The sequence below is a fragment of the Martes martes genome (genome assembly GCF_963455335.1).
Source record: "Martes martes genome assembly, chromosome: 2".
Classification (NCBI taxonomy): Eukaryota; Metazoa; Chordata; class Mammalia; order Carnivora; family Mustelidae; genus Martes; species Martes martes.
In genome coordinates, this window is record NC_137889.1 from 172917693 (window position 1) to 172931302 (window position 13610).

At 41.4% G+C, this 13610-nt stretch overlaps 1 protein-coding gene across 1 annotated transcript in view; it reads right to left on the reverse strand.

The window, feature by feature from the left end:
- Nucleotides 1-13610, reverse strand: part of APBB2 (amyloid beta precursor protein binding family B member 2) — a 375440-nt gene that overhangs the window by 267917 nt on the left and 93913 nt on the right. Inside the window, exon 4 of the mRNA XM_080797039.1 lies at nucleotides 3432-3537. The gene's annotated coding sequence lies outside the window, so the exon portion shown is untranslated. The remainder of the gene's footprint in view (nucleotides 1-3431; nucleotides 3538-13610) is intronic.

The window sequence follows — 13610 nt, forward strand, 5'->3', positions numbered from 1 at the left end:
CACCTCAGACTAACCTCCAGAACATCCCCCTACTTCAGGAACCCCTAAACCCACAGTTTCCTGTCTGCTACTCAACCTCCAACCCGGTCCTCTGCAACACCACTCTCACCAACCCTACCCCCCAATATGCTTCTACCAGCGCGTTCTTTTGGTGTAATGGCACCCTCTCCAAAACTTTCAACTCAATCCAGACTCTCCTATGAATTCCTGTCTTCTGATGGGACTAGGCCTCATCTCCTAGTCCCCTAGCTGACCATCTACAGTCAGGCAGAGGCATCCCTTCTCGCCAATCCCCCTATAAAACAAAAATGTTCAGTCTTCCTCTATCTTATTATCGGAGTCTCCTCGGCCTCACCCCTGGTGGCCACAGGGTTGGGTACGGGGGCCTTAATCCATTTCATAGATCCCACCAGAGACCCATCTGAAACACTCCAGACAGGTATTGAGGCCTCAGCGGAAACCCTGGCATCCCTACGTCAGATCACTTCAGTAGCCCAGGTGGCCCTACAAAATCGGCATGCCCTGGGCCTCCTCACCACGGAAAAAGGCGGCACCTGCATGTTCCTCAATGAAGAATGCTGTTGAAAACCACACCTTGGCCAAAGTCCAGAGTCTCTTCAAAACTGGTATCGCCCCGGCAGCTCTGCCCCATCCCAATGGTGGAAATCCCCCTTAACTACCTGGCCTCTTCCAATCCTAAGCCCATTTACCATCCTCAGCATACTAATGGTGGCCCCTTTGCATTCTCCGGGTCATTCAGGAAAGGGTCCATGAAATGTCTGCAGTGACTGTCAATCAACTCCTACACCCCTGCTCCCGCTTGCCCACTTCCAAAACCCCCTACAATGCCCCTTATTCAACAGAAAGTAGCCAGATTTGAGTCGTCGCCCTATAACGACAAAAGGATCGGAATGTTGGGCCGGTGGGGTCGGGGACCCAGGGGAGAACAAAATGGCAGCCGATCCTCCATCTTGCCGCCTTCACCCTGGGACCTCCCTCACGGACTTTCCGTCACAAGTGGTTCCTGCGTCCAGGGACTGCCCAAGGACACGTCATCTCGGGAGAAAAACAGAACTTCCACAGGAAACAGAAACCGAACCATCCCTAACCCCACACCATATAAAGTCATGTCCTGCCACCCCACCCTCACCCTATAAAAACCTGCTTGTGTCTACCCCGGGTGCAACTTCCCCAGCTCATTTCCTCACGAGCCACGGAACTTCGCCCAAGGACGCTTCCAGTAAAGCTTGTCTTGAACCTATTTGCCTGCCTCCTTATTTTCGTTTTCTCACCCCCAAATCAAACCTGACAGTACTTATGCATTATAACCTTCTTCTTGTCTTTTTTGTTTTTTTTTTTTAACCTAAAGGTAAATTACTCACAGCCTCTGTGCATATAAATATTCACTTAATATACTATCAGTTTTAGGAAGCCGGGATCTTTTTGCCCTGGTCCCTCTGGTAACACAAGGGCTGTCTAGCTTATTATTGTGACCAGAATTCCTACAGATACCTAGCATCTACAAAATGGAAATACTACTTGGACAACAGTGGCACAAAGGGAGTATTTTGGTACAATGGAAGGAAGATACCTCACCAGAGACTATATTAAATTTTAAAGAGATGGTACATTATTTGACAGGCAGTTGCAGTAGCTTACCTTCTGGGGGGCTAAGTTATATTTCCAATCTACACATCGAACATCTGGATTCTGAGTCCCACAGAATTAATCTTTCGCCCTTTTCATTCCACTTCTGCAGACAGACTGATGAGTTTCAACATAATCCTCTTTCAAATACCTTTCCAAGGAGGAATAATAACTGTACCACATAGGATTTCCTTTACGTTAAGGTTACTATGTGAATATAAAATTCAACTAAATAAATCGCTATCATTTTTCAAAATGCCACTGACGGAAGTATTTCACGGCTGCAAATATTTCACTGTAACATTAAAAAACTCTTCGGGAAAATTTTCGAAGTCCTTGCTTTCAATGAATTTATATGGACAGCCCTCAGAAATTATATTCGTGGGTGTGTATATAGTCTGTGTATGTGCATGTGTGTGTGTAATATTCTTTCAGTACAATCGTCTTTTTTAACCTAAAAAGGCTTCATTATTCATGACCCTCACCTTATTATAATTATTATATAATAATACATAACTTGATTAAAAGCAAATTTAGAGTGTGTACAATATAACAATGAAATCTGATCTTACTGTTTATACTTCTGCGGAACTTCTAGAGCAGAGTTCTCTCCTGCCTTGTTTTGTTTTAGACACATTTTAACTAACTTATTTGTACGGTCAGAAATGTAGATGAAGCCTAAGCCACAAGGCATACAAAGTTTAGGAAACTACCTAGGAATTTTATGGACTAACGGTTCCTATGCTCAATGATACTGTTTCCGGAACATGCTAGAAAAAAGATGTGTGTGTGTGTGTGTGCGCGCGCGCGCGCGTGTATGCGTGTATGTTTTGTTCTGCTTACATTCTTATGGGCCATTCATACTTCCATGTAAATTCTACAACAAAGCAGACTGACTTTATTATCTTCAAGGCCCATTTTACCTTTTCAAAAAGATTAGGAAATAAAACAACTTTACAGACCCACACAATTTTTTCTAAAAGACAGCAAAACCATTCACACAATGTCTTAATTGGAATACCTCAGAGTACCAACAAAAAGCTATAAAACAGTAAAATTGACAGGCACATCAATTCTTCCAAGACCAAGCTACATGAGAGACTTATTGAACAAACGATTACATATTTTGTTTTCTTTTCCAGACAAGAAAAGAGCCAAATGGATTTCATTCTTATTCTAAAACTTCAGAACCAAAGAACCTATCTAAAAGTCTAAAACAATTGAGGCTCAGAAAACTGGATTCGCTTTCCTGGCAGCCCTAGTATAATACTTTACCTTTATAATTTAATTTGTTTACTTCACACCTGATAAAAGGTTTATCACAATCTTGAAGACTCAGTTTATGAAACCCAAAGATGTGCCACAATGCAGACTGTCATCCTAATCTCTTAGAAGCCTTTTTTTTTTTTTTTAAAGGTCTCTCGAGGGGCACCTGGGTGGCTCAGCAGGTTAAGCCTCTGCCTTCAGCTCGGCTGCCATGGTCTCAGGGTACCAGGATCGAGCCCCGCATCGGGCTCTCTGCTCAGCGGGGAGCCTGCTTCCCCCTCCCCCTCTGCCTGCCTCTCTGCCTACTTGTGATCTCTCTGTCAAATAAATAAATAAAATCTAAAAAAAAAAAAGTCTCTCGAGTTCCTCTCCATGTTTCAAATCTGTAAGAGCATATAAAACTTACAAAGCCAAGGAAGAATGAAAGTAGAAAAGCCATACCTCTACACTGTCAACTTTCTGAAGTATAAACAACAAGAATTTTTTTCTTTTTTAAAGCAAGTTAGAAAATTACTTACTTTTTCCCCAGGTCTTTGGTACAGAGCTCAGAAGGCAAATCCCCTTTTCCCACAAAGTCTTGTTAATTAATAGCAATCACTCAGTGATGTCAAGCAGCACAAATATCTAAAAATTGTGCAGAGACAAAAAGTTAAAATCCAAAGTCAGATCCGAAATTAAAAATCAAGACACCCCCCTTGCTATTCAGTGTCTCTCTGCATAATTAAGATACAGACTTCATTGGAATATCTAAATGATGAGCCCATGTTGGCTATTTCTCTTTCAAAACAATACTAACAAGGCCTGCTACATCAAGATGGTATTTTGATCCATCGTCTTATTAAAATCACTAAAGGAGGATCCAGCAAAGGCCTCTTGGCAACCATTCACGGTAAAAATGTCCTTCTCGGGGAACCATAAAAAAATAACTGAGGGAGGATCTGGGCTTCTAATTATATTGCGACTTGGGAGGGAAAGTCTCCTAAAGTCACACTTGCCTGCTCCACCTTCCAAAGATGAGCTCATCTCACAAGCACAGAAATGGTTGTAAATAGAAATGAACCAGTAACAACCTAAAGAAAATCACCCACAACTTGTAAGCACCCTTCTCATGGATTCATTTAAGCACACTTCACTTTTGCAGGTGGGAATGAGAAGTGAGCGGTTTTCTCTAATCAAAGAGAAAATCCAAAAATTCTGTATGATAATATCCTTACTTGAAACCGAAGTTTCTTCCCAACAATCTCACAAATGAATACATAGGTAATAACTCATGAGATGACAAAGTCTGAGTAGGTAAAACAGGTGCCAAAGGTAAACCATAACGGAAAGTTGACACGCCCCCTCCACCCCCAGGCTCTCCCATGCTGGGCCTTACACTAGATGTAATTCTAAGCCTCATAAACTCATTTAAAAGCCAAAAGAGCTTGAGAAATAACAGGTCAATTAGAGGGAGCCAGGAAGCACTGTTACAGGAGATGGTCATAACTGACAAACAGAATCCCACAAACATCGAGAGGCATCACTCATTATTATTACTGTCATCGTGATTGCCAATGTTTACATGATGCTCACTCGTACGCCAGATTCTTCTCGGAAGTGTTCTACATGTATTCACTCTGTTAGGGATGGAGACCAGAAGAACATCCCCTCGACATCACCGTCTTACCACTCGGTACACTCAGTTCTGCTCTAACGTTTGTGTTTGTTCCAAGATTGCTATATGAGTGAACAATCCGAGCGTCACTCGAATTTCACACTTGCTGATGCACGATTTCATTGCAGGAAACCCGAGGTAAGAGCAGAAGATTGCACCCAGACAGAACGCAGCTGCGTTAAGACACATGGGATGCTCAAAGCCCACGCCTCCAACATCTACGGGCGACCTCAGTGTCCACCAGTGCTAAGAGGTACACCCATCCACATAGGATGCCCCGACTTCCCTTCTGATTTCAGGGAACACTCCTTCCCCCATTGCAAATAACTCACAGCCTGCAACTTTTGGAAGCCCTCAGTCTGCAAGAAAACATCAGGATTTTGTCAAGGTAAGTGTCATACTGACTGTACTATTTATTTCTTAACCACCTAATATGTGTAAAACTGTGTTACAATTTTTATTCAGTTCCTACCTTACTTTTTTAATGTGTCACTGATAAAGCTTTCTGAGCTTTATTTTTCCCATAAGTGCTGTGGGTTTTCCTGCATGATTTTGCATAGCATGGTAGGTCTTAGAAACAACTGTCTCACATTTTAGCAGAACTGACTATATGATAACTATTGTTTATAAAGATGCTGTGATTTGAATCGGAAGGGCGTAAATTGTGATTTTAATTGCTTTTCATTATGTCAAAGAGGACAGCAACATACATAATACAATTTGAGAAAGATTCTCCTTCACATGTTTATAATTCTCAAGTGTAGACACTTAAGGGACAGTTCGAATGACATGAAACTTTCTTTATGAGAAGTTCCTTAATGGTGTTCAATAAATAAGGTTTCACCACCCCATTCTGTACAGATCAAGATGATAGCAGTATAAAGACAGATCCTGGCAGGCAAGAAGGCTTAACTATAATTACTGGAAATGACAAACTGAACTGAATTAGTTTTCACTCCTTGAAACCAGTGAATTAAAAAAGACTTTGAACTTATCAAAGATCCACCATGCTATGCAAAATCATGCAGGAAAACCCACAGCACTTATGGGAAAAATAAAGCTCAGAAAGCTTTATCAGTGACACATTAAAAAAGTAAGGTAGGAACTGAATAAAAATTGTAACACAGTTTTACACATATTAGGTGGTTAAGAAATAAATAGTACAATCAGTATTTGATTGTAAATCAGACTTTGAATGTGAATTTAAAAAGTCCAAGATATGCATAAAAAGTATGGATGTATATGTAATGTACAAAGAAGTTTTCCTATGATAAGTAATAATGATTTTAAACACTTTTAAAAATATAAATGCCCAACAATGGGTAACAGTTTTTTCTAAATCCATAAATCATTTAATAAAATGGGAAAATGTGGGCGCCTGGGTGGCTCAGTGGGTTAAGCCTCTGCCTTCAGCTTGGGTCATGGTCTCAGGGTCCTGGGATCAAGCCTCACATCGGGCTCTCTGCTCAGCAGGGAGCCTGCTTTCCCCCCACCCCTGCCTGCCTCTCTGCCTAGTTGTGATTTCTCTCTGTCAAATAAATAAATAAAATCTTTTTTTAAAAAATGGGAAAATATTTCTAAGCAGTGTTCATTTGCAATGCAGACTATAAACCAGTATGTTCAGTATAGTCCCAATTTTGTTTAAAAGTATCTGTAGCTAGAAAAAAAGGTGGGGGAGTCAACATTTGTATAGCTGCTAATTAGAGAAAATGAAATTAGAGTAGAATAATCTTTAGTTTTTTTGCATTTTCTTGTGGTACCCAGATTTCTCACAATAACCACATCTACTTTTACAATTACAAATACCAATAGATTAAGGAACATCTGGGTGGCTCAGTCATTAAGCCTCTGCCTTCGGCTCAGGTCATGATCTCGGGGTCCTGGGATCCAGCCCAGCGTCAGGCCCCACACTCAGCGGGGAGTCTGCTTGTCCCTCTCCCTCTCCTTCTGCCTCTCCCCCTGCTCATGCTGTCTCTCTCTCAAATAAATAAAATCTTTTTTTTTAGTCTTTTTTTCCATTTTACTTCCTTTCAGTGTTCCAAAATTCATTGTTTATGTACCACACCCAGAAAAAATAAAAGACAAAATCTTTAAAAACACACACACACAAAGAACAATATGCTACACAAAAACAGAACTAAAGAATTTGATGGGAAAAGCCTCTTTTTATCCCCACTTTAAGTTCACGCATGAATCCAGCCAATAAAGCCTAGAGCAAGAACAAGGACACCAGAAGCTTCTTTCACAAGCATGTTATCCAGTCTCATGACCGAACCCTTCCAAGTATTTTCTATCTGACAACTCAAGGCAAATACAGTCCCAAAAGGGACATTCAAAGTATATAAATCCATTACATTGGCCAAAATACAATTTGCTTTTACTGGCTAAAACTGTCATGGATTTAGTAAAATCCAGATGAAAGAGGATTTTTAAAAAATTATATAATTGTATACAAGCTGTCTTAATGTCTGAAAGAAATTTCATTCTGAATGAAGAAATTGTGTTCTGTATAAAGCGCCTTTCAAACAAGATCAAGATTAAAGAAATTCAAGGGGCAATGGATTTGGGCATAGGAATAAATGCTCCACTTGGTGAGTTTTAAAGAGAAAGTACAAAGAGACAGAAGCTGATCTTGATGGCTTCCAAAAGATCTGAGTTATATCAAAATCTTCCCAATAACCATGAAACTTGACTTTGAAAATTGTCCGTTGGCCAAAAATGGTTGACTCCTTCGTCGTGAGGGCACTTAGTTTGATCACACACACAGACCTCACAAAAGAAATGAACGGTGAGGGTACTCAGGAGTCAAAGGACAATTTGGGACAATGCAGCCACAACACACCTGGGTTCACTCACCTATGCTCGGCTCGCCGCACATTTAAATATCGTGTTCCTTTACATTTTCAGTTTAACCTTCCTGGCAGAACGTACACCCAGGAACTAGTGAGAATAGTTGCCTGCATATGACTCTCCATTCTCAGGAACGGACTGAGAATTAAAAGTCAGTGTTTGTGGGAGTGTGTGCACTTCGGTATCATAAAACCACAAAGCATCTGTAACGTTCAGCGTATACACATTGGAATAAAAACCATATTTCTGCTGCACAAAGTATACACATAGTAGTCTTTATATTTTTGTTTTGTGTTTTTTTTCCACTTCCGCCAGTGTTGACTTTGATGGAAACCAGACAAAAACAAAACCCTTATGTTTCAAATTTGCTTCCACATTTTCAAGCATATTCAATAGGTTCCCTATCAAATGGAAACAAAAGCTACTGGCTTCAAGTTTTGCTTTGAAGACTAGAAAAGGCAACATGAACATTTAGATTATGCTATTAGGTATAAAAAGAGAGCACAGAGGACATACTGAGCTCCCCAAAAAAATCAGTCGATTCAAGATACCTCTCAGAAGCTTCATCATCTTATCAAATGCATGCTGATTACTTGGGAAAATAATGGAAATTCTTGGCTTCTGAGTCTCACAAGTTGCTGCCTAAAAGGCTGCACATATGCACCCCAATAATTTGCAACCAAATATTATAATCAGCTGTCAAGTCAGGTACTATATTTAATTGCGAGTATTCAAAATACAAAAAGTGTGAATTTTAATTGTTAAAGGCCATGCTGAAATATACATCCATCTCTGTATAACATATGTATAACATATGCTGACCCTGAAAATACAGAGCACTTAGGAAACTATAATTTTCAAATTGCTCTAAGAATTAGCATATGTATAGCTTGGGGGAATATACTCTCTTAGCATTACCGGATAGAGAAAAAGGGGCAACCAATTTTCAGAGTCTACCTAGAACATAAGCAGGAATTATTTCCTGGGGCTCTCTAGCCACTCCCTGGGCAGAATTCCAACAATTTAAATCGGTCTTTGGCACCATCTCACTTCCCCTTTCGCCTTACTGTGCCACCTCCAGTCCAAAGCCAGAAGACCTTCACTTAACTTTCGATGGCCTCTTCCTTTCAACTGGTTCTTTCCTTCCAACTTCTAAACACCCAATGGTTCCATGCGAATATTTTAGCAGACACTGGAGGATGGGAGAGCTTAAACAAATGACTGTTGATGTTTAACTTCCTCTAGATCATAAGCATTTTCAAAGAAAAGCCTGAGCACCCAGCTCTTGGCTTCTAAATACCTTCATTCATTCCAGAAACAGTTGGGTCCACGCCTGGAGCAAGGACAGCACAAAATTGCTGAGAATATCTTACTATGCCAGAAACTAAGGAAATGCTCACATATTAATGTAGACATGACAAAGGGACACGGGAGCCGTCTCAAAGGGGCTCCCACTGGCCAAACAATTAAAGACAGCTGGAACAAAAGAAAAAAAAAAAAAAAACCCAGGAATGATGTGAATGAATTAGAACATACTGATTTTAAAAAAAGGAACCGGAAATCCACAGACATTCATGAAATAGGGGATAGCAGGAAGCTCTTCTTTACAAAGAATGCCAGCTAATAAAACACCTAAGGAATAGCAGAAAGAGAAAATCCCACTTTGCAACCACCAGGGCAATAAATTGATTCAGTCAAGGATCATTAATGGATGCTCAAACCCATTAGGGAAAGGGTTTTGTGGATCAGGATACTCACACAGTCTCAGAGTATTACCCCACAGATGACTTATCACTTGCCTAGGGGAAAGGATGTCTTTATAATGGAAAATTCTGGAAGATCACTCTGCCCAAGCAATAGCATAATCAATTAATCAATTATGGGACAACTGAATGTCATGGATCTCCACAGTCACTGTGTCATATGTCTGTCAAAATGCTTAATCTGTATCTCATCATAAAGTAAAAATCAAACAAATCCAGATTGTGGTACTTTCCTCTAGACAACTGTCTTGAAATCTTCCAAGACACTAATGCCATGAATGATAATAAAAAAAACAAAAAAAAAAACAAAAAAAAAACGGGAACACTGCTCTAGATTAAAGGAACCTAAAGAGACAAAATTCAATGAATGATTGTTGATTCTTAGACAAGGAAAGGAATAGTTATAAAAGACGTTATTGGAGTAACTGGGGAAAGTTAAGGAAGTATTCAAATATCATCTATGCATTAGATACTATTTTGTGGTGATAAGGATAAAATTGGTCATGTGGAAGAGTATTCTGGTCCTTGGTAGATACGTGTTAAAGTACTTAGGACAAGAAGGTTATGATCTCTACAACTAACTCAAATGGTTCAGTAAAAATTATTTAAAGTCCATGGATGTGTAGAGAGCCAGACAGACAGACACAGAGACAGAGATAAAGAAAATCTGGCAAAATGCTAGCACTTTATATGGCAGGCTAGCCGTGACCTCTAAGAACCAGTAACCACGATTACTTGTGGGCTGCATCTTCTCTGTATGATGAGAGATCATCAATGAGTTTAAAGGAAACAGACACAGACAGTTACCTAGTCCTCTGGTGTCAGAGCTGTTAGCCTACCTTCCAATTCATTTCTCTTCTGTAGCGATTAACGGATGGTCACTAGTTGGGAGGAAGAAGATTGAAAATGAAAAAGAAACCCAAGGAAGAGGATGACAGTGGGTAAACATGAGCAACAGGGAAGATCCATTCTCCTCTACTCATTGGGAGTAGAGGTCAAGGTTTCCAAATTCCGCCTTGCTTCCCATCCTCGTGAGAAAGCCGGCGTGGGTGCGGCCATTTCCGCTGAGCCAGAAAGAGTCCCGCTGCAAGCTTCCTACTGACCAGACCCTGAAGAGGGAAGGCTGAGCACTTCAGGTCATCTCCAGCCCTGATCAAACCTAGAACAGGGTGTATCTGAGCCACAAGCCAGGGAAGCAAACAAACGTGCATTCCAGCACCACAGCTCTCGGCAACTGCCCCAAGTTCAATGGGTTTGAAACAGAATTCTCCCCACCAAACTTGATCTCTCATTTCTGGGATCGCTTTTCTTCATCTATCCAGTTTCAAAACAGCAGCTTTGTCTTTCACTTGGGTTCCCGTGGTCCATCCTCACACCCACTCTCGCTCGTTCACACCCTCGAGGCCATGTTGGCCACAGTCTCTCATCTTCCAGGCAAATGGCCTCTCTTTCCTCTGTTCTTCCTCACAATTTCTGTCTATGGCACTCACACCTGGCACTTTCTTAATATCTTTCTCACACAGTATCAATTCCACACCCACTGTAGGCAAGTGCTTTGCTACACTCTCTCATTTAAAAATCATTGTGAGGGGCGCCTGGGTGGCTCAGTAGGTTAAAGCCTCTGCCTTCGGCTCAGGTCATGATCTCAGGGTCCTAGGATCGAGCCCCGCATCGGGCTCTCTGCTCAGCAGGGAGCCTGCTTCCTCCTCTCTCTCTGCCTGCCTCTCTGCCTACTTGTGATCTCTGTCTGTCAAATAAATAAATAAAATCTTAAAAAAATAAAAATCATTGTGAGTCTGTGAAATATTCTTTTATCCCGACATTACAGAAGAGATGGATGTTCAGGTGAGACAATCAGTCCAAGGTCACGGTGGAAAGGCTGACATTCAGACCTGGCCTTCTGGTTTTACCTTAACACCAAGGGGCTTTGTATTGTTAGTTACAACACCATTCATTCCCTCACCCTCAATCAAGCGGATGATCCTCAAAGGAAAGGACCCATTTCATCCACCTCTGTGCTCTCATGAGAGCCTAGCAATACTCATAACTCATGTTCATGGATTCAAGCCTCAGCTCAGAGACCATTTTTCTTGACAGCGTCTACCCCTGTGGAAGCAACCACTCACTCCTCCTTGCCCTCCATATGCTTCTCCTGCAGGATACGCAAGCCCTACCCATGGGGGCTGCAACTGCGACGTGCAGACCCAGAACACAGGAGGCCCTTCATGAATGTTCACTGAATGAAATGTTTATGTGTGAGACAGTGCAGTTTCTCAACAGGGTTGCTAGGCCTTACTAAAAGAAAAGAACAGGACCTCATTTTCAGCTTTAGCACATACTGAGGCAAATTATTTTAAGGAAGCGTGACAGAGGGGAAATGGAGAAGAACCAAGAGCGCAGGTCTGGGCTCTTTGAGCCGTATCCACTTCACTTGCTGCCCTGGGTATAGTGTTCTAGAGCTTCCAAATCATTCAATACAAATTATGATTCTGGGGTAGAGCCCCAAGATTCTGCATTAGCAAGCTCCCAAGAGATGTCAAGGACGCTGAGTCTCCAGACCACACATCTGAGTAGCAAAAAGTTCTGGACAGTTACGGTGAAAGTCTGCCCATTTAGAGAGACGTAACACATAGATTAAAATAGTTAGACATAAATTCAGAGAGTGTTAACGCTAGTTATCTCCGGGTTTCTCCTTTCCACTTTTCTATAATTTCCCAGAATTTTATCATGCTGATGGAAATAAAATTTTAAATCCTATATATACAAGTATATATATACAATTGCACTTAAAAACCGTACACTTGGACATTTCCACTCTGCGCGGCTACATCTTTATTTAAGCCACAAATATACTTAAAAGGACTAGCTAGACTGGGGAGAGAACAGGTTGGTGAATTAGCAATTCCCTATTTCCTCATTTTAACACTTAGATTAACATAAAACAGCAATGATCCTTAAAAAACAGTCACCACCTCGAGCATTGTTTTTCTCAGGTCCCTTTCCCCTTAAAAGAAAGAGAAAGAATCCATTCAGCTGGAAGACAATAAAAGGCAACCCAAATTAAGGACAGAAGGAAAAACTAGCAGGCGCAACATACTCAATCTTTCCAAGTGGGTCAATGGAACAGCATCAAAGTCCAAACAGAGGTGGAAATAGGGTTCCTCCAGAAGAGGCAGGGCGGGCTGGGTTCCACTACAAGGCTCAGAGGAATCATTTAAAGTAGCACTCACTGTGCACCTGCCAGTGAGGTGGAAAGAAATGGTCCCCAGAGGAGCCCCACTTCCAGAGTGTAACAAGGCGGTGTCATTAGGAAAAGGCAATGAGAGGGTGCCCCTTTGGAGGAAAACTTTCCCCAATACCCATCTCCTTCTCTTGTCTAAGAGTCTCAGTGCTGGCCAGGGTATAGTCTGTGAGTCGTAGAAGTGCAGCCAGGGGTGGGGGGTGCATTTTACACACCTACCCCAAGACTTACAACAATTCAGACACTTGCCCAGTCATAGGTGTCTGTGACTCGGGGCGGGGCCAAAACTGAAGGAGAAGACCCAGCGCCCCAGCACCCACAAGGTTCTTTCTCCTCTACTTTCCAATTTCTTCCAACTTTCAGGGAGGACTATCCCATCGCAAGCATCAGATATTAGTACCACAATTTCACCCACAGCCCCGATGGACTTTGTGCCTTCCAGAAATATTGTGAAATTCACTGTGACATTACCCATAGGGATTGGAACCGAGTGTCCAAAAGGCTCATCGAGACAGTGGAACCAAAAATCACTTCTGCATGTCTACACAGAACCATTCAGGAGGTCTTTTCACACTGGGGAAGTTTCGACCCTGGGCTTAACTGAAAACAGCGTGTCACACTGGATCTCTACTGAATTCTGTGAGTCCAGTGCTGGTCTAACCAAGGCGAGTAGGCAGACACACAGTGATTTAAAACTGCAATCACTTGAGATTCCAAAACTGACATCAGAGTCATCATCTTGATAGGGGAAATCTGAATTTATTTAAATTTACATTTATTTATTGATATTCAGTACGGCAGCTTCCTTATTTCTTAGAGATGCATGCTTAAGTATTTCGGGGTAAAATGTCATGATATCTAGAACTTATTTTTAAATGGTTCAGCAGAAGATAACCTATGAAAATTCATACAGATGAAGTACATATGGAAGAATGTTAGTAATTATTAAAATTAGGGATGCCTCGGTAGCTCAGTCAGGTTAAACATCTGCCTTCAGCTCAGGATCCTGGGACTGAGCCCCACGTTGGGCTCCCTGCTCAGCAGGACGCCTGCTTCTCCCTCTCCTCCCCACCTGTGCACTGTCACTGTCTCTGTCTCAAATAAATAAAATCTTTTAAAAATTATTATTATTAATAATAATAAAATTAGATGGAGTTTCCATGGATGTTCATTATGGTATCTGTTCTAA